This window comes from Fundulus heteroclitus, unplaced genomic scaffold (assembly GCF_011125445.2).
Source record: "Fundulus heteroclitus isolate FHET01 unplaced genomic scaffold, MU-UCD_Fhet_4.1 scaffold_67, whole genome shotgun sequence".
Classification (NCBI taxonomy): Eukaryota; Metazoa; Chordata; class Actinopteri; order Cyprinodontiformes; family Fundulidae; genus Fundulus; species Fundulus heteroclitus.
In genome coordinates this window covers 1417412-1440030 of record NW_023397110.1, presented here as the reverse complement: position 1 = coordinate 1440030, position 22619 = coordinate 1417412, and positions in this window count along the sequence as shown.

Sequence of the window (22619 nt, the reverse complement as noted above, 5' to 3'; positions counted from 1 at the left end):
CTTTGGCACTGTCCCCATGGAGATGAGATTAAGTGTAACCGCAAAGGTATTTTGTCTTTTCGGCTGAGTATTCACATGGATGGAGCATTTTGGGACACCATAAATTATAATTTTTGAAACTGGGTCCCTGAGTGGATGAATTTTAAAAACACCAGTTCCATTTTCCATGTGTACATGCAAGCCGCAACTTTTCTTAAACGATGATGTTGTAGCTTCACCTCTTTCTGTAACCCACAAGCACCTTGCTCTCACGATTAGCAAAACAGACGGTGCTATCCGGTGTTGCAGCTTTGTTATGGCTGTTAGCAGTGTCTTCGGACCCTTCCTTTCTAACGAGCCCGCTCTACACAGCTTGTCCCCTGTGTCTGATTCCCTGCCATGGTGCTTTGTGTATGTCACATGATGTGTCTGTGCATGCCGTGTTTTTTCCATGTTTCTTTGGCAGTGTCACAGCGTCACCAATGTGACCAGCATACCTACTACAGCCTTTTCCGTTGTGTTGTGTCCTCTTGCGGGATTACATTTTTTTCTTAATCGTTTATGAAAATGTAACGTAATTGTCTTTGTGTAGACAATCACACAGAGACAAATGACAGGGAATTGTAAACAGGATCTTTTAAATTGTTAATGCTATTATTGTTGATGTTATCCCACCTGCTTTCATGGAATAGATGTTAAAACATTTTTGATTGGAATCATACTTTCTTTTTAGTATTTTTTTTTTGTTTCAAAAATGCAGAACGAGTATAAGGGTATTAAAGCTAGGGCCCAGAAAAAATAAACAATATTCTGTCCTAATTTAATTCAAAAGCCATTTGAACCTTTCTAAGTATATACAACAATATTTAGCATTTGATTTTGGGAGTATGGCTCAATTGTTAAACTTGGCAAAGATACAAAGGTGTTTGCTCAATTATTCATCCGAAATTTTGTTAACTTCCATGCAACGTTACTCTTAATGGCAGTTTGCTAAATTTATAATCAATTGTAAATAATGCAGGGCCCAGCCTGATCCTCTGCAATGCCTTGCAATAAAGTAGCAGCTCGGTGTGATCAAAGACCAATTGTTATTAATTAAATACACCGATCTTCAGCAACTTTAAGAGCCTCATATCAGAACGTTTACTCATGTCAGTCAACTCTGCGGTCACATCTGAGCCTCGGCAGGTGTAATGTCCGCTTTAGTGAACACCAATGTTCATACTGTATTTCCAGCAACATTCCCTATCATTTCCCTCTTGGAATCATATTTTTTTGGCTCCTTTTTTCATAGCCATTTGCCTCTTCCTTGTTTTAACCTCTGCGGCGCATTTGTGGTACATACTTCCGTCAAAATCATAAATAAATACGAAAAGCTTTATTTTATAAGAAATAGAGGAAAAACAAATCATTAAACATCAAAATAACAACTAATACACCAGCACGACGTGATAATCTGTCATAATAACTTTGAATGGAACCAGAGTGAGCTACTGACATATCAATAAAAAAAAGTCAAATAATGTGGGTATGCACCTTTAAATGAAAGGGTTTAGAATCTCTGGGTCTTATTTATGACTAGGCTTAGGGAGTATAGGATACTGATAGATGGACTTGAGATGTACAGTCATGTAAAGTGAAGAGAGAGCTGAGCCTGAAGGCAACATTTTTCAATTTACCTTTTGATCCACATTACAACCTGCTGCTATGGTCATAAGCTACAGTTAGAGACCCCCAAAAATGAAACTGCCAATACAAATAACCAGAATAAGCTTGCTCACAAGAGTTACTGGGCACACACATGGGCGGATGGATGGATTAACACTGTTCCATTTAGTGTTACATTTCATTTTGAAATAGAAGAAAAGGAGCTGACTTCGAATTAAAGAAATAAAACATACTTAACAGTCTTCGTCTAATAGAATGGAGGTACAGAATAGAGCACATAAGATGTATTTCTGCAATTCGGCATTCTTCTGTGTGATCTCGCTTTAGTCACTGCTATTAGTTGATTCTGTGCTGTGTTTAACTTGAAAACCTGACTCATTTACAATTAAACAAATGTTGATTGATATTTCCTCAAATAATTATTTCTAAAATTAACGTGAATAATGAATTACTTATGATGTCTTAAGTAACTATGTCATGAAAAGGTAAAGATGACATAATAATATAGAAGAGACTTAAACCATCTATTCAGTCCCAATCAAACTGGATGATAAGTGATGGATATCGGAACTCAAACATTTTAGTAAATTCCCTAAGAGTGCAACAACCTTATCTCGGGGATATCAATTTCTTTCTTCCTTTACATGTGGTTTTTCCTACTTTCCATTTTTTTATCCAACATTCCTAATGAATTATGAGGACTTATACTTGGTCACTCCAACATAATCACTTTTTTGTTTTTCATTTTCACATTTTTCAATATTTGTGTTGCTGGAATGTATTACATTTATTTAAACATCACTAGTATAAATCAAAATATTTTGTCTCATGAGCAGAAAAGCACCAAACCATGAGATAACAGTATTATTTATTTGTAGCAACTTAATGACTTTGACAGTGCTTACTCTTGGAGTGATCTTAAGTAAACACTTCTTGGAGGAGTAACTGTTGTCTCAAATTAACATTCACTGTACATATTTTGACTGCAAAGTGGAGTTCAAACTCATCTGGTGTAAATTTTGGATGTTTTTTTTTCCAGCTCGGATTTTAGATGAACAGATATATCTTTTTTGCTCTTCTCTCAATGCACTTCTTGAGACATACAGTTTGTTGTAAGAATGTTATACCTCAGTTTTTACAAATGCTCTGGTCTATCTATTTTACTCATTACAAGCAAACTAATTATTGAGAGGCTTTTTAAGTTTTATTTGATTTGAGTATGTGTGAAAATTAACTAAACACTTAGAAGCACCAATATTATTCAAAAGACTTGTCAGATCACCAAAATAATTTGCATGGTTTTGTGGACATGACAATAGACAATGATTTTTACAGTGAGCTGTCTAAAACTTTTCTCACTGGTTGCACCTGACATAAAGGTACAAATGGCACACTAATAACAAGTGCTGGGAGGTGTATTTTCTCAGGAACTCCATTATTGATAGTAAAACTTGGCCAAATTGAGGAAGTGGCAATCGCACTCTTTACATTTTAACGGATGGTTGATTTAATTTTGTTTCCACAAATTGTAAGGTAACGCTGTGCAAAGGTAGTTTGTGGAGAAACAAATTTACAAAAAACCCTCTTTTAGCTCTTAAATACATTTTGTTGTGTACTTGAAGTCTCTAGGAATGCAGAAAATGTCTACGTAGTCTTTCCAGAAGCTGAATAAATATCTTTGGGTCTTTTTGGGTCATATTCTTCAAGCTGTTCAGTTTTCTCCGTTTTCTATTAGCTTTTCTTAAACAATTACGTCACAGTATTTACGGCTAACCAAGTTCATGGACTTCCAGTTAACGTATTTCACGAATCTGCCATTGTTAGTTCTCGTAGCAATTTTGTCATCCAAGATGAAGGATGCTGAAGCTACAAGTGAATAAGTCAAAATGTACGGTCATTGCACCGAGACCCAGCTTCCTATCTAAATGGCTGATCGGGGTGGAGTAGAACACTCTGTGGCCTAGAGGGGTGGCAGGGTGTGAAGTGCCTCCTTTAGATTTAAAGAGATGGCATCAAGACAAGCTGCTCTCAGACACACCTCAGAGAAGGGGTAAAAAAAGGGACCATTGAGGTAAATTAACGGGAAATTCAGGGATAAGCACCAGCTAATCTGCAACCCTAGGTTTGTCTGCTACCTTAAAGCAGAAAAAGGCAATAATAAGTAATAATGTTTATCCGCGTAACTTTAATTTTATTCTTTGTGTTTTTGGAATGATAATTATATCTTGACTTTAATCCAAATACATAGCTTTTTGTTTGACATTTTTTTATGTATATTTTAAAGAATTGTCTTGTGAAAAGTAAGAAGGTCTTTTTAAGCCCCATCATCTATAATCTTGTACTTTGCTGCATCAAAATCATTTAGTTATATTATATTTTGTCATATTAATTTCTTATTAACGTTTCCAAATGTCATGTGACACTTACATAGCCTTTCAAAAACATTCCACTGAAAATGTAAATTATTAAATATGCTCTACATTTAAAAATAACCATCCGTCAGCATCAGGAACTCGTTTACCTTACATACTCATGGGGATGTTTGGAATCTATTAGACATGGCTCTTCATAACACATTAAAGCAAGTCCAAAAGTTTAAAAAAGGGTGTTGAAAACACAAAGATCAAAGCAGCTAAAAAGATCCTAAATATCAAAAAAAGATGCTGACCCAGTAACTGACCATGCGTCATGCTGATCTACAGGCTGTTTCTAGAATTTCAGATTAGATATAATCCGTTGAGAACAACAGGAGATGTTCAATAAGGCAATGCAAAACAGCTTTAAAATTCTCTTTCATGATTCCCTGGTGACATTTTGCTTTCTTCTTTGTGTTACTTTCTTAAATAACATATTAGTCTCAGACTCCAAGGAACAACAGCATCAAGTTTTTAATGACACGCTTACAGCTGAAATAAATAAATAAATGATGGAAACAAAGCTGAAGAGGGAGGGGAATAGCAATGAGACAGCCATGTAACTGAGAAAATAATAAAATAAAATAATCAGTAACAAATGTTTTTTTTCTCAGTAACTTGCCACCTCGCTATATATGCTTGCATATTTGGGTCTTTACTTCATGTCCTTGTTGTCCTTGAGCATGTTTGTGTCCATTATGGTGCATGCTTGCACTCGCAGGGTTCATCAGAAATTGATCATTTGGGTTTGGTCTTTCCCCATTACCCCACTGAGTGGTGAGCCGTGAAAACAAGCTGCACAGACAGAGGTCACCATGTAATTCGGCAAGATGATCACACTGGTCACTGGATAATTACATTATTATACGAGAGCAGACAGGTAATGCAGCCAAAATGACCAGGCAGCACTTTTATTTAGTAGCAAAGGTGGTGGGGGAAGGTGAGGAAGAGATCTCTGAAAATCTCTGTAATTTCATTTAATAGCATGTGCTTATTAGGAAATTACACTGATACTTTGCTGTAGCTATGAGCTGCTGAGGATGGAACCTTTTGTAAAAATTAATGGACTTGACGTGTAAGGACTATTTCTTTTATGTTTTTTGCCCAACTTTTATCTTGACTAATTTTGTGTGCCACATATGCATGCCAACTAGTTAACTTTGTGGATATTTTGGCCAATTATTCAAAATGGAGTCATTATTCTGGCGTACACTCTTGCTGCCAGGAGTTGTGTTTTTTTTTTACCCTGTTTTTCCACCACCAACAGGAAATAGTGTGGAAATACACCACAGGTTTGTTCACAGGAGGCCTCATTGTCGCTGTAGTTCCAAACAGTCAGTTTTTTCTTTTGATGGAGGCTAGTTAGTTCAGAAATAATTTGCTATGGAATGATGCATACCCTGAGGGTATTATGAGGCACACCAAATTTGCAGTGTCCCTCTTTTGTTTTGTACAGCATACAGATACACAGAGACTCCCCTAACACACACGCAGTGGTACAGCAGTCATCGCTTTCAGCCATAATAACTGAGCGGAGGTCTTGGCCTTCTTTATGAGCAGAATTTGACCGCAGGATTGGATATGTCGGCTGCAATCAGATAGCTGAAATTTGAGAATGATCACAAGCAAAAGTAGTCTTCATTGTAGCCCCAAGCCCATGCTGTCTTAATGACTTTGCTATGTACCAAAAGTCTTTGTATAGTTCTGTGTTTGCTGTTTGTCATTTAAACAATGCCAATGTATTTTAAATTGTAATATTCAGAGAGGGCATGACATTTTGCAAGTATGCAGATGTAAACAAGAAAAGCTGCTCAATTTTTAAGGAGCTTTACATGTACATTTCCTTTCTGTTTCTTTCGGAGCAACTTCATTCCGCATTTTGAAATATTGAAATTTAGCTTTGCTATGTTAGATGACATTTACATTTTCCAGTTACTCAATAAATCCACATGACAAAACCTGTAGAACTAACTTTTCTATACCCCCTTAATCCTTAGGGTTGCAGATTAGCTGGTGCTTATCTGTAGTGGTCAACGGGCGAGAGGCTGAAATAGCATGGACGGGTCACTGGTGCAACACAAGACAACACAGGACAAACAACATACACAACCATGCACACACACACACCTACACCAAAGAACAAGTTATATAGATTAATTAACATACATGTTTTTGGACTGTGGGAGAAAGCTGGAGTACCTGAAGGGAACTCATGCATACACTGCAAACATGCACACTCTATGCAGAAAGATCACAGCCAGTATTAGAGCCCTGTGTTTTCTTGCTGCAAGACCATGGTGTTAAGAACATCCCCATCCAAAAGTATGACAACTCATGAGTGAACAACAGAACATGTTTTTTTAATTTATTTATTTTTGTTTGTTTTTTCTTATGCTACTACCTAATGGATGCCTGATCATTTTTGGACAGTCCTCCAGATTATCGCTCAAAGTTTTGAATTATCCAGTTTCTATTTGTGTCAGGATTTGTCCTGAGAGGGAGGAGAGGGAGTTTGTGGAACACAGGGGTAGCAGTAAATCCAGCAGCGCAGTAGAGAGAGTTCTTGAACACAGGGGCTGTAGTAGAACCAGCAGCACAGCAGAGCGAGCACTTGGACGCAGGGGCTGCAGCAGAACCAGCAGCAGAGGGAGTTCTTGGAGGCGCAGGAGTAGGAACCTCAGGCAGGCAGAAGTAGGAGGATCTCTGACCAGTAGAAGTGGGAAAATATCAGACCGGCAGACAAGGGAAACTCTGGCAGTCAGATGTGGGAAATTCTCTAACTGCCAGACGTGAGATGATTGATGACGGACCGGCAGTGAAGAGCAGACTGGAGTGAGTTTATATAGGGAGGCTTGCAGGTGGAATGTGTCCAGGATGATTGAAGGCTGAACAGGTGTGGATGATTAGTGGAGGGAGACGGAGCTGTGTGGGAGGAGAGAGGTGCAGCAGGCAGAGCTGCACCCTGACAATTTGATGCATGTTTGAAAAAAAATGCTTTATGTAAAGAAAATCATCAAAATGGTCTCATAAAATTTGATATCATTGAGAATCTGAGTACTTAAAGAAAAGTTCTTTGCTCGTCCTCCCAAGTTAATCCTCCCCCAAGTGGGCCATACCACTAAATCTCTGTACTCAGTTTTGTCATGATGTCAAGTCCAAACATATTCATAGAGATACCAGATTTGATTTAAACAGGATTGTCATTCAACCGAGAAGTGTTAGATTGGCCTCTATGCCATCATCTTTACCCTCCTCCACAGATTCAAGCGACTCCCATGGACCCAGGTGTTGTCCCAGATCTCCCGACAGAAACCGCCTCTGTGCTTGCATTGGGCTGGAGCTGCGGATACAGTCGGCTTCGTTTCATTTCCAGCCATCTAGTTGTGCAAATATAGCCTGCCTCATTCAGTAAGTTAACTGAAGCGCTGTGTGGGTGTTCCTACTGCGTATCATTGCCGGATGTGCCGTAAAAACACGGACTTGACGTCACCCCCCCCCCCATTATTTTGTTTTATATTTTATTTTTATTTCCATTATTTTTTATTTTTTATTAAACAAAGCATACATTGCAAAATCTTGCAGAGCTACACAAAAACTGTAAACCTGCAATAACGAAGGAAAGAACACAATAATAACAGATTACATTAGGGTGACCACGCGTCCAGTTTAAAGGCCCATTCATACCCTACGTTTGGCCTACACGTCCGTATTTCTGTCCGTACGTTCTATCCGTTGACTCCTTAATACCTCCGTCCGTTGAGGTGCGCAATATTTCCTCTAGGTGGCAGTGCTGGGCGCCAATGATTTGTCACTGATCAAACAAGGCAACAGTCCAAGACGTGATTTTGTTGTATTTGCTCCATAAGTAAACTTTTTGTTTGGCCCTGTGCCCCGGACACGACACATCATATGTGTGGGTAGTTGCGGACAAGCTCCGCAAGTCGTTCCTCGAATCCTGCCATTATTTAAAGCCCAGAAGTATAACCTTCTTCGTGATTTTGTTGCCATATTGTATTCCGGTGGTATTGCTCCATATTAATCCGTTTCGTCCGTAATCGTAAGCTCCCAATTTTCGTGTCAAAAAACGGACGAAATCGACGGTTAGAACGTATGAAACACTCCACACGTATCCGTATCCGTCTTTTACGTGAGGTATGAATGGGCCTTAAGGCCGGTGACAGTCCGGATTTTGAATCCCCAAGACACATATTTGTCCTTCTTTTTGAGGTACTAGGCTTGAGATCTGATTTTTTTTCAACTTTGCTGGGCTGCCTGCAGCACAATGTCCAATCCCCTATTCGCACAAACCTTGTTTTACCTAGGGATTACATGTAATTAATATGCTGCACTGCAGCGGCGTCACAGAGGCAGAGCTGTCAACTCCGTGTCTGGGCTTGCTTTTTTTCTAAAGTCGCTGGTAAATTTCGTGAGTTGCTGCTTTGTTAGCTTGATTTTTGAACGTGCAGTCGTATATTTGGGCTGTTTCTCCAATAGAACCCTTATTCTGACAGGACAGGATAATCCTGTCTATCGCACCGTGCAACATGAGTCCTCACGCTGTTGCTTTTTCCTGACAGCGCGAGTCGGTTAATATCTGTCTACATACAGCGCCGTAATTATTACAAATCACATGTGGTCCCTAGGTAAAACTAATACCGTGCGAATAGGGCAACGATGTGTTGAATAAACATAAATACTGTGAAGCAACACTTTTTGACTTTTCATATTTTTTTTTCCTATTCAGCTGCACAAATATCAAATTTAAACCAATCAAGTTGTACGATAAATGAGAGTATACCAGAGTCCTATATACATCGTAGTGATTTATTGATATGCCACAAAATGTCCATTAACATAGTACACAACATGGTTGTTTGAAAACTGTGGAATATTTGTCATTTTCAACATAACCATTCTTTGATGTCTCTCCAGAATGTACTTGAGACAGGACAAGTAAAAAAATGTATTCAAGGGAATCAGCAGTACAATCACAGAATCCAGCGAGAATGAAGAAGATGGAGGGAAAAAATATAAGTATTGAAGTGGGCAAATCAACGAACCAATAAATGTTTGCGCGAACAACATGCCCACATTGTCGTACCTCCCACAAGGGCATGTGTGGGTGTTCCTACTGTGTGGGCATTGTTTGCTGCTGGCTGGGCCTGCAGTTATACCCTTCTCGCCTCTGTTTGCAACGGAGGACACGGATCTATTCACTGAAGCAGCAGCAAAACCAAGCGCAGGGTTGGAGCAGGTGCAACGTGCACAGAGAGCAGGGGGAAACGGGATAACTAAGTTGAAGTTAGCGGTAAAACCTGAATGCTGACTCAGAATGACCTAATGCTAAAGTCTCCCACATACTTGCGCGGACACGAGTCTGTGGACTTCGCCGCAGAGTCAAGACAGATTCAACCCTGACAGGTATGTGCAGAGCTCATTTTTTTATGACCACATACGCGGTGTCACGCTATAAACTAGTCAGCAGCAAGTCTTCACGTTAAACTGTTGTATGTGACACCAAGCTTGATACACTTAGCTCTTCCATGCAGGCGGTCTCAAAGACGTGCTGCATCACTCTCTCTCTCTGCGCACACTGACACTACAGATTCCCCTGTAGACCGACCCTCCTCATTTGCATAATAACACAGAAACGCATACAGAAATGAAAAGAGGACAGGCAAAATATATAGGGTTAAAGAAATAACTGGGGTAAAAATATAGAAAGGAAGAATAAAACAGAAAAAAATATCAAAACATAGACAGAAATAAATACATTTATAAAGTAAATTAAAATACATTTTAAAAGTAATGAAATAAAGTTGACAAATAAATTAGGTGAATTTTAGAAAAAGGACTAAATAAATAAGCTAATTATATATATTTATGTCTGATGTATTTATTGAGCATGTATTTTATTTATATATTTATTTTTGAATATGTCAGAGTCAGTCCTCCATACACCACCATCAGAGGCACAGACAAACACAAAATTGGTCACTGTTTTAACTGCTGAATTTTTAAAATCTTACCAAAGTCCTAACTTGCACGTTAGTTTGTAGCGGATCTGTGGTAAACCCAACCTACGGATCTTTATATAATGTTACCTCACAACAGAATAATGCCAGATAGACTAGCTACTATTACTAATTCTAATTTCAATAAATCTCACAGAAGTACACTATATTTAGCTAACACTGTCAAGCAGGCCAGATCAAAAGTTGTGAATTGTACAGTCAACACTGAAATCTATTGAAGATGAACCTTGGAAATGAAAGCCTAGTTCAATGTGACACACTTCACTTCCTCTTAAAATTTCTGGAGCACAAACAGCATAGAGAATCTGACTTACTCGCTGTAGATGCTCAGCTGAAAGTAAAAAGCCCATACTAAATCCATTTGAAAGAATATGTCAATAATTCATCCATATTGTCCAAAAGTCATTTTAATAATTAGTTTCAGAAAGTCTCATGTGTGTTAACTTTTGGCGCTGCTTCAATTAAATGGCTAAAAAAATGCAAAGCCATTCTCACTCCAAACAGATACCTTGGTTTACATATTTTTCTTTCTAGAACCTCCTTAGCTAAATATCATAAGTCTCTGAGCTATGCTCATCTTTCCAGCTGCAAAACCAAAAATGACTAACAAATTCAGGGCTTAAAAACAGCATGTTCTCTGCAAATGTCTTCAGCAACATATATGCTTTCAATGATTTAGGCCTTGCCTACTCTGTAACAAACATGGTAAATTTTCATGAAAGTTTTAGAAAAATATGTGTCTACACGAAAGGATGCAGAACAACTGAAAAGGCTGTAGTAGATATGCTGGGCCCAATGGTGGTGCTGTGACATTGCCAAAGAAACATCCAGAAAACTCTGGGACTGCATAGAAATCTCATGTGAAGTAAACACAACACCATGACGGGGGAACAGACAAATATTTACAAATGTTAAACATGACTGTTATGTGGCTTGGCAGGGGACACACTGTGTAGAGCGAGCTCATTCGAAAAGGAAGAAGACGCTAGTAACAGCCAGACCAAAGCTGCAACACTGGACGGTGCAATGTTTGTTGTTATTTGTGAGAGTGGCGCTTGCGGGTTACAGAGAGAGGTGTAGCTATGATGTCGTTGTTTAAGAAAAGATGCAGCTTGCATGTACGCATGGAAAAATTAAATAGGAGTTTTGAAAAATATCCACTCTGGGACCTGGTTCCAGAAATGATCATTTACAGTCTCCCAAAATGACATCCGTGTGAAAAACTATAAAATGCCTTGGCGGACACACCTAATCTTGTCTCCCTGTGGACAGGGCCTTAATCATCTTGAAAAAGAGAAAAATTGGTCAAATGTGTCTATTTCATGTCTTCGTAATGATTGTTTCAGTGTTCTGGAGCGTTTATAACCTGCAATAGCTCCTTCCCCCATGACAATTTTCATGAGACCAGTGAGATTAGCTTCTGACCATCAATTGGATTTATACTGCTATTCAATTTAAAACTGAAGGTTTTCAGATGAGGAAACAAAATAGACAAACACTGCCTAGGACCACAGACAAGAATATTTGGTTGGCTTTTTTCTCAAAGACAAAATCACTCTAAGGAGCAGATAACTGTGTATCACATTTTACAGAGATTCATCCGATCATTCTAATTTATTTTAAACAATTCAATTCAATTTTATTTATTTAGTGCCAATTCATGAAACATGTCATCTCAAGGCACTGTCCAAAGTCAAATCAATCAGATTATACAGATTGAATCAGATTATACAGATACATCAAAAAAATGTCCTATCTAAGGAAACCCTGTGTATTGCATGATGTCTTGACAAGCAGCATTCACTCCTCCTGAAGGAGTGTAGAGCCACAGGGACAGTCGTCTGCATTGTCAATGGCTTTGCAGCAATCCCTCACACTGAGCAAGCATGAAGCAACAGTGGAAAGGAAAACTCCCCTTTATCGGGAAGGAAAAATCTTCAGTTTATTGCCAAGTAGGTTTGCATTTAAAAGGAATTTGACTTGGTGTTGATGGTGTAGACAATATATATATATTAGGGCTGGGCAAGTTAACGCGTTAATTTCGCGTTAACTCATTAGACTATTAACGGCGATATTTTCTTTAACGCGCGTTAACGCATGTTGCTCACATGCTTTTATTTTGTGAAGGTCTGTTGCTGCAGTGTAGGGGTTTGAATCAGAACAGTAGGTGGCGATAATGCGCCAATAACCTCGCTGTCAGCCAAACCTCGGATTCAGAGTAAGAAAGGTGCTGGCCGGAAAAAAACAAAGCCGACATGCGGAAGGCGGTGTTTCCCGCAGGAATTTGCTTAGGCGAGGCGGTGAGTTGGCGAATGAAACAAGTTTTGTGCGAAGCGGAGCGGGGGGGGGGGTCTGCTTAGACGCCGTCGGTTATGTCGCTTCTCGTTTCAAAGTATCCATGTGTTTTTGCCTGTTTTTCCCTGCCATTCACTATATGCATGCGAGAAAGCAACAACAAAAAACCGCGTGTCAACGTCAAATAAACGCAAGCAACGCAAGCATATCGAGTTAGCAAGCATTTCAGTTTAAAGTTCTTCCAGCATGGAATATGACAGAAACAAGTTAGTTGTAACCACTGCCAAGTTAAACTTTGGTATTGAACATAAAATGGTAATGCTGCTCCCTGCTGTTACCTCAGAAATTGCCTGTTTTTGGTAGATTTTTTCCCCATAAAGAGAATTCCCTGTCAGTGGCAATAAGCTTTAATTTATTATTATTGCCATTTTTTGTTTTACATGTTTAAGTTGAGCTTTACACTAAATATGTGTTACTGATAAGTGCTACAAATGTTACAACACTTTTGTTCATATGGCAGCAGAACATTAAAATAAAAGTGCTCTTTACACTACTTTTGAATTCATTCTTGGAGTTTGTAAATACAATGTGATTAATCGCGATTAATCAGGGCGATTAATCGCGATTAAATATTTTAATCGTTGCCCAGCCCTAATATATATATATATATATATATATATATATATATATACATACACACACACACACACACACACACACACAATCTATAGCTATGTACACAGTAGACTGTGTGTTAATGTAACACAGAAGGTCTGGAGATGCTGCGTTGGTGTAGCTTGTAGGTCCTGAACCTACAAGGGCGATGGGTCTAAAGTCATCAAGTCCTGTGGACCTTGGCTTCTTGGGAACAGGGATAATAGTGGAGGATCTGAAGCAGGCTGGCATGTGACATGTTGCCAGTGAGGTGTTAAAAATGTCTGTGAACACTGGAGGCAGCTGATCAGCACAGTGCTTCAAGATGGATGGAGAGACAGAATCTGGTCCAGCAGCTTTCCGGGGCTTCTGTCTTCTGAAAATTTTGTTAACATCTCTAACCTCAGTGTGAACGGTTATCTACCTCGACCGACTGGGGATTAGAGTGGTGTCCTAAAATTATATTATCAAATGTTGTGTTTGTGACCACTTAGGAACTTTAAGTACTAAATACTAAATACTTGGAAGGCCACTGCAAAAAAGTGGGTTGGAGTTTCAGCTGCCAGCAGAAGAATGGGCTGATTATAGTTTCTGGATGTGCAAAGCTGGAAGGAAACCCCATAAGCTTGTAACTGCAGGTTGAAGAACAAGGTGGTTCTGCAAATAATTAACTCAGACATTTTTGTAATTATAAACTATTATAAACCGCTGTTTACATTTCACAATTATGCATAATTTAGTATCTTTTACATGAGGTTCTAGTATGATGCACTAAATTTAGTTATTGCAATGTGTGAAGATTTGGGGAAAAAAATGACGTGGATTTTTTTTACAAAGCACTGTACTGTAATCTATATCAACATCACAGTCAGAGTGGATATAGCTGTTGTGCAATTACATATTTTATATTGTTTAATGTTTTTCAAATAACTCTCAGTCTGTTAGGTATTGTCCGGTGAAGATCAGCTCAATTGGCTTCGATATTAGGACAATAGTTGAAAGACTTATACAAGCACTAGCATTCTTCTAATAGCAAACTCTGCACACATATGGAATACTATTAGTGACAACTTATTTTTAAATAAAAAAAATATTAACTGAAATAAATGGTCATCCAGGGAACAATTCAATTCAATTCAATTCAATTTTATTTATATAGCGCCAAATCATGAAACATGTCATCTCAAGGCACTTTACAAAGTCAAGTTCAATCATATTATACAGATTGGGTCAGATTATACAGATTGGTCAAAAATGTCCTATATAAGGAAACCAGTTGATTGCATCAAAGTCCCGACAAGCAGCAGTCACTCCTGGGGAACCGTAGAGCCACAGGGAGAGTCATCTGCATTGTACATGGCTTTGCTGCAATCCCTCATACTGAGCAAGCATGAAGCGACAGTGGGAAGAAAAACCACCCATTATACACATTATAAAATGTTGTTTACCTGAATTAATGATACACGTCAATCAACAAATCTTCTCTAGCAAGTGAGACTATGTGCAACTCCACGGGGGTCCAGGGAGGAGCAATGTCTCTCCAGAGATCAATTTGATTTGGTGGTAAGGTTTCCGCAAAGGTCCTGTTGTGAGGGCAGTCCAAAGGAATTTCCTGCCATCTCATATTTCTCATGGCTATCAGCTAGAGTCTGATACTTGTATTCCTCATAGCTGAATCCCGCAATGACATTCATGTAGACTGGTTTAAAAGTTAGGAGTATTAGAACTAAAACAAAAACTCCACTAAAAAGACTCCTTAATGTGAAAAAGTACACAAACCTGTACCAAATCTATTGAGCATTATATTTTTAACACATTTTGACTGTGCAATCCTACCATACCATACCATATTTATTTAAAAAGCACTTTACAAGAACAAAGGTCAACAAAGTGCTTGACACATACAACTGAAAATAACTTAACTCCCAGATTTGTGACAGTCTACTATATTGTGCCAGGGAGCTAATATGTTTGAGGTGTCAGATATGCTACCAAAAATCATCACTTCTGTTTTTTGCTCATTCACAAGTAAAACGTTTGAAGCTATCATGACTTTATATCATTTAGATAACTGAATATTGAATCTATGGAGAAGTCCTTGGCTTTTGTAAGAGGGAGATAAACTTGGGTATCATCTGCATAGCAGAGAAAGGAAATTTCATGTTTCCTAAAGATAGAACCAAGGGGAAGCAGATACAAAAAAAACCCTGCGGGATCAGTGTTAGCAGCCTACAGCTACAGGTATTGGAGCTGTAAATGGTAAATCGCTTGTACTTGTATAGCACTTTAACTAGTGCAACGACCCCAAAGTGATTTACACTACAATGAGTCATTCACCCATTCACACATACATTCACACCCTGATGGTGGTGAGCTATGTTAGTAGCCACAGGTGTCCTGGGGCAGACTGGCAGAGGTGAGGCTGCTATACATTGGCACCACCAGGCCCTCTGACCACTGCCGGCAGGTAATTTGGGTGACGTGTCTTGCACAAGGACACAACAACTGAGACGGTGAGAGAGTGGGATCGACCCGGCAAAATCCGGCAATTGCAGGATGAACTCCCTTGGACAAACTTCCTGTGCCACTGTACGCTGTAATGGATACCTACAGTACAATACCTGTAGGTATCTATTATATTTTTTATTCAAAGTGAGTGTCCTCAAAGAAATAAAATAAAATCCAAGTTTGAAAAGAACTTTTTCCATTTGCTGCTCTACATTACTTCGACACCACCCTCTGGTGTGCCTTTTCCACTTTTTGTTCACAAGGAGATGTCTGAGCAGCATATGCCCAAGGTTCAACCAACACAGCTCACAGATAAATAACGGCTCAAATCATATGACCTCTTGGATTTAGAGTGTCTTATGACAATTGTGTCATCAGTCAGTTGAAAATTAGTTTTTAACTGTTACTCACAGTTTTCAGTCACCAGTGATGATGCATGAGCTTTGACATAAATACCAGACTGAATAAATTCTAGGATCGCTGTTTTGCAGATCAGCTCTTTAATCACAACATCAATCTACTGTAGCAAAACAGTTTTGCTGCCTTTGCATCTCACAAGCAGTTGACCTTAAGATGATTTTTGTACATCTTAAGCATTTACCCCTTCCCTTATGGTACAGTGGGCAGCCTTTAGAGCACACAGGGAGAAATCTGGGGCTAAGGGTCTTGCTCAGGTACCCATGTTGGCAGTCTGCGGGGTTGAACCAGGTACTTGCTCTAACCACTAGGCTACCACTCCCCACAGCTGATCTCAGGATAAGGCACTGCTTAAAGATATGCAGAATCCCCAAATTCCAGCAAGTAGAGCCCAGTCAGAGCCACAGGGAACTCTGAACAGCTACAAAGGGCTATGTTACGACCCAAGCTCGTCTAGGGGGAAGGGGAAGGAACATTTAGAGCCAACCCAAAAGAGAGTATGAAAAAAACATGTCTGAACGCTGAATCATAAAACAGTTCTGCTAACCAGATGCAGTTTAAAACGCCACTTGGTCTGTTTATAAGTTTCGTTTTCATAAATTCTGCATTTTTTAACTACATGCACCGTATTTCTGTGCCTCAGCGCTTGCTCCTCTTCCCCCCTCCTTTCCCTCGGAGCAGGTGCTTTTATCACCGTTCACTATTCAAAACGTGAATCACTACGTTTAATGTCCTCACATCGGTAGCAACGTGTGCCAGTTAAAGTCAATAGGAGAGTTACTAGCTGTGTTTCATGCTCTGATTCTCATAGAATCAGTGGCGCTTCGGTGGGCTGCTGCCTCGCGCTTTAATTCAGGTGCGCACTTTTAAGGGTCATTTTAAAGAACTTGTAACATCGGGGGCTTCATCTCAGACCTGTCAGTACCCCTGTTTCCTTTATAGGAGCCCTTTACAGTATTTAGTTATGCATTTTCCCCACTGTTTATCCGTCGCACGCAGCGCACCAACAGAGGTAAAATCCGCCCACCGCACCGCCACATTGACGAGAGCAATAGAAATTTGTCTGGTCAGCGCGGCGACTCACTGAGAAACCTGTCGCTGTGAAAGGTGATGAGAATGTTATAAACTGTAACAGTCTAGAAGTGCATTAAGCTGAAAGGAGGGAGACATCAGCAGCTGGATCGTGCGTAATGACGCAGCGGGAACCTCTGTGAGTTTCAGTGTTGCTGCTGGGCGGAAATTGTAACCCTAACCCATAATCCCCCATGCCCCCAAATTTAGCATAATCTCACTCTTAACTTTTGATCAAAGTTGAGAGGTCTGATTATTACTCACCATGCCATATCACATGACACTACTATTTTGGGAATAATTACACACAGAGAATGCATTCAAACAATATTTTATTATATACATATGTGTATACATAATTTATGTAGACAAATTATTTCATCCTACACCTTTTGTGAAGCCATTCCCAAGAGCCATAATAGACAAAAAAAAAATCAATGCATCACACGTGTTAAGATACAGCTGGCTGTGATTATACACCTGGCCAGTAGGTGGTTTCGTGTGCACATGAAGCTCCAAGAAATGAACCCTTTCTCGAACCAGTTGGCTCAAGTGGTTCAATGCCTCATGAGGCTTCATCTCACCATCACTACTGGAAACAGCATCAACACTAAAATAAAACCACAAGACAGAACATCCAACTAGTAACACAACCAGGAATTGAGAAGCTAGAACAGAGTGCCACGGCAAATTGCCAGACAAGTGACACAGCCTTCAATAGTCAGGTTAACAGAGTGTTACAGAAAAACATCACAACAAACAAAAACCACAACCAGCAGTGTGGCAAGCTGCTCTAGAACACAGCTGCCTTGATTGCATGGGAGAGCTGAGTTTAAATAGGGAGGGCTCTCCACGGATTGGTGAGGCAATCAGGCGAGTGTCCAATCCAGAATGAGGATGATGACAGAAGGAAGTGGCTGAAGGCATGGGCGGTTCTAGACAGGGGCCAACAGGGGCCCATGCCCCTGTAGAACTGGTCCTGGCCCCTGTTATGGCCCCTGTATTAAAGACATAACATTAAATACAATTCTAATAATTACTTGCAATGGCAAAGAAACCATAACTGGTTGGTCACTTTGACCAATTTTATTTTTTACCTATACAGTTTTACTCTAAGAAGGATATAAAAATTAAGATGTTTCACGTTTAGCTTTAGCTGTATTGAGCTGGGGCCAAAGTTTTCAACTGCTAGATCAGGGGTCTGAAATCTGCAGTTCCCGAGCCACAAGTGCCTCACTTAATATTATTACACAGTTAAATATTGCCATTTTATTGTTTCATTCCTTTGTTCTGTGCCCTTGTGAAAAAACACTGGCCCCACCTTGGCCCCCCTGGTAAATTTGGTCTAGAACCACCACTGGCTGAAGGAAAATCAGGAGGAGACTTTGCGAGGTCTGCAAGTTTCCACAGTGGCACCAGCTGGCAGGAAGATGCAACTACACCTGCAAACATATTAGAAAGAAAAACGAAACAGACAAAAAGGCCACTGGCCGTAACAGGCTGATGCTGCACATCTGCAACAAAGATACGCAAGCTGTCTTTTTGCCAGTTATGTTTTTTTTTTTTTTTTTCTTGCTCTGGTTGGTGGAAAGCCACAACCCTTTTTCACCATCCTAGCATGGCTAGCACTCAGAGGTTCCACTACTCTGCCAATGGTAGATTAAAAAACACCTGCTGTGCATTCACCTCAAATTATTTTGTTAGGTATATGGCAGCTTCTTTCTGCCTCCATTCACTGTGAAATCAATCATATCATCACTTTTAAAGTTTGGGAGCGAAGGATTTGGTTGTTACAAGGGTCTGCCTTGGCTTGGATATTGGAGGCTAGTAGGGATGGCTCATTGATAGAAGTTGCACCATTAAGCATTAGCTCAGAGTATCTTTCATGTTGCCATAGATCACATGTCCTCCCTATCACCTGGGGGCATGACAGTCATGGTCAACTGGTCCCATCAAGGGTGGGCTGAAAATATTGGATCGCTTGACCCTTCTGTTGTTTTGCTTCTGACACTGGTGTCAGACGTAAAATACATGCTGTTTGAGTAGCAAATTTGTTTTACGGAGAAGATAATGTTTACTTGAAAAAATAACAAAAACTCTGAAAGATCAAGACTTCAACCATTAACCCTAAGCTCGACAACTCCATACATTAACAGCACATTATATTAACCCAGTGGAACGCTACAAAATTCTGAACATTCATTACCATTTTCATTGACTAGAAAATACAAAAGCTGTTTGCTTTTTCTCAGGAACATTTTTCAATTAGTCCCCCTCATAAATTAGAACAATTACATTTTTTGACATTTTGGCATTGTTGTAGTCTGAAGCAAAATCTTGTCATGAAGGCATTGACTTTATTATGGTGAGAAGCAACAAAATGTGCTGTTTGTAAATTGGCAATACTGTGGCCCGGGGTCAATGAGAGCATGCTGATGATTTCCAGGGCTAAAATGCTTTTAGGAGAGATGTCAGGCAGCTTTTTGTGCTTCTGTGCAGATAAGAAGGCAAATTGCAGGGGTAAGAAGGGCTCTATTAATAACTGCACTTTTACAGAGAAGAGGCAAGAAGACACACACACACAGAAACTGACTAAGGCAAGGCAGGCTCTTGTCTGATTGCATCTTAACTGTAATTAACTGTTTCTGGTCATCTGTGGTGCCTGGAGGGAGTATTAGCCCACAGCGTGTTAGAAATAAGACACAATGCGACAGAGAGAGGTACCTAACTTAGTGGAGGGTACTAATAATAAATACAATAATGGGCTGCATTAATGAATAACTATGTATTTGTTATAAAGATAATTGTCGTGTCTGTGTGTGTAGTTGTTTTTTCCTGCCTCTACATATCCCAGTTTACATTCATCAGTAAGGACAGTATTTTAAGAGACAGCAACCAAATGATTTTGCATTGCTCACTGTGCATCATTTTCCCCAAACAAAATTAAAAATTGATTTTTGCATGTTTTCTGTATGAAATAATAGTGTGTGTGTGTGTGTGTGTGTGTGTGTGTGTGTGTGTGTGTGTGTGTGTGTGTGTTTGAGCTGACACCTTGGTCCGCCTACTAATGTGAACTTTCTGAAAGACAAATAACTGTTAAAGACTTTGGAGAAATGCCTATGTTCATTTAGAAGACGAATCCTCCAAAGAGGTTTATGGGGTTAAGCACACATATTAATCCACTTAATGGTTTTCTATTGGAAATGTGTTTGTGTCTGTGCATGTGGGTCGGGGGTGTTGTGTGTGTGTGTCTGTGTGTGTGTGTGTGTGGGGGGGGGGGGGGGGGGGGGGGGAGGTGCACAGTTTTCCTTCAACTGTTTGTTCCCAAGCTTTCCAATGACTGTCATATCCAGTTTGATTATTAAGCAGCAAAATTGCATTCTTAATGACTGAGTTCTTTTGCCACCAGAAGATGGCAGTAAAGCCTTTACTCATAGAGTCAGCTGTGTATGGATGAGTGGCATCAAACAGCAGTCCCATGTCTTTCCAAAGAAACAGCAAGTGCACTAAGAAATGTTAAATGTGAACCTTTATCATTTTGGATGTGTTTTCTCCTTTATCCCCCCCCCCCCACATTCTGTCATTGGAACATTACTTAAACCTTTTCATATTATACACTTGCATAAATCACCACTGGAAGTAATTGCAATAGAAGGTACAAGTAAGAAAAACTTTGATATGACCAATAACAAATTGGAATCTTATACTGTACAATAGTGTCAACGGTGCACCAAAGAAAATCATAAACACATTTCTGTTCACCCTTACTACAAGTTAACAAAAAGCTTGAAAAACCAAGACAATTGCGGTTGTACAAGGTGTAATTTGGGAGATAGACAAACAGCATATATTTAATACTGGCACCATAGCAACAACTCTCAGTGGGAAAGAGCAATTAGACACACCAAACAGCATATTAAAACCTTCTTGCACAGTAACCAAAAAGCATTGCAAAAATACAGTTAAAGCTAGACTAATACAAATATTCGACATTAACTTCACATTGATTTAACTTTGTTTAAACATCAATTTTGGTTTTGTATGTTTTCACTCTTTAGTGGAAAGCATTCAAGCATACATTAATGTTCTCTTAACATCAGCTTGTATATGTATTCATTTTTACTTGTTTTTTTAATTATTAAACTGTTATAAAAACTTTATCTCAAAAAGATCCATGTTTTTTACATACTGCAAAGGAATCCTTGTCATCTTTAAGTTTTACTTTTGACATGTGTTGTGTACGGTACATAAATAGTCTTGCCTGGTTACATGTCAGACAGAGCGTCGCTTATCACTTCCTTCTTCGCAAAGGAGTTGGGTGACACAGTCAGACAGAGAGGCTACACAGACTCTGCATTTGAACACACTCTCTAATGCATGTGTCATCGAAGTAAGCAAAAATAACTGAGGAAACTTAACGTTAAAGAAAATAAAAATAGAAACAAATATAAAAAAAACTCAAATACTGTGTTTGCTTTCGCAATACTCTTTCAATCGCCAATACCAGTTAAGTCTTTTTTTAATTACACAGTCATGAATATTCTAACTCAGCTCTGTAGTTGACAAGATTTAACCTATTCCTCCCTTGCACTGTGTTACCACACAACTTTATGATTGAGTTTTCTAGCTTTTATTTATTTTAAATATGATGATTTTTCTCTTACAGCTAATGCAAACATAGCATTAAAGATTAAAATATTACATAGCACCAAAACAAATTAAATTATGACAGAAATACAGGCTTCATGAAAAGTTTAATAACTGCTTAAAGGTTGTTTACAAATAGCACATTGGTTATCTGACAAAGGATATGCATTCTGACAATCAGAACACATATTCTAATTTATGAACACCAGCCTCAGAACAACAACAATATACCTTGTAAAGATAATGAGTGAAGCTGGTAAGATAGTGCCACAGGAGTTAGGGAGTTCGTCCTGCAATTGGCGAATTGCCGGTTTGATCCCCTGCTCCGACCGTCTCAGTCGTTGTGTCCTTGGGCAAGACACTTCACCCGAATGGCATGCTGGCAGTGGTAGAAGGGGCCCGGTGGTACCGATCTATCGCAGCCTCACCTCTATCAGGCTACCCCAGGGCAGCTGAGGCTACTAACATAGTTCACCATCGTCAGGCTGTTAATGTGTGTGTGAATGGGTGAAAGACTGATTGTAGTGTAAATCGCTTAAGGTTAGGACTAGTTAAAGCACTTCGGGGTCACAGGACTAGTTAAAGTGCTATAATAAATATAGATTGAAACAAGTCATTTCCCTACATGGGCTGAAAGGCCACTCATAGAAGAAGACAATTTCCCTGAAAGCACCTTAAAAAGCCAAGTTACAGTTTGGAAATGCACTCAGGAGCAAATACCTACATCTTTCCTTTCCATGGTCTGATGAAACAAAAACATTGTTAAATTTGGAGGAAAATGGAGAAAGTTGGTAAGTCTGAGGACACCTATCACAACTGTATGGGGGTGGCATAGTTTGTGGATGTTCTGTTACAACATGGACTGGTGGACTGCACAAAACAGATGGTATGAAGAAGCACATTCAATTGAAATATTGAAGCAACATCTTCA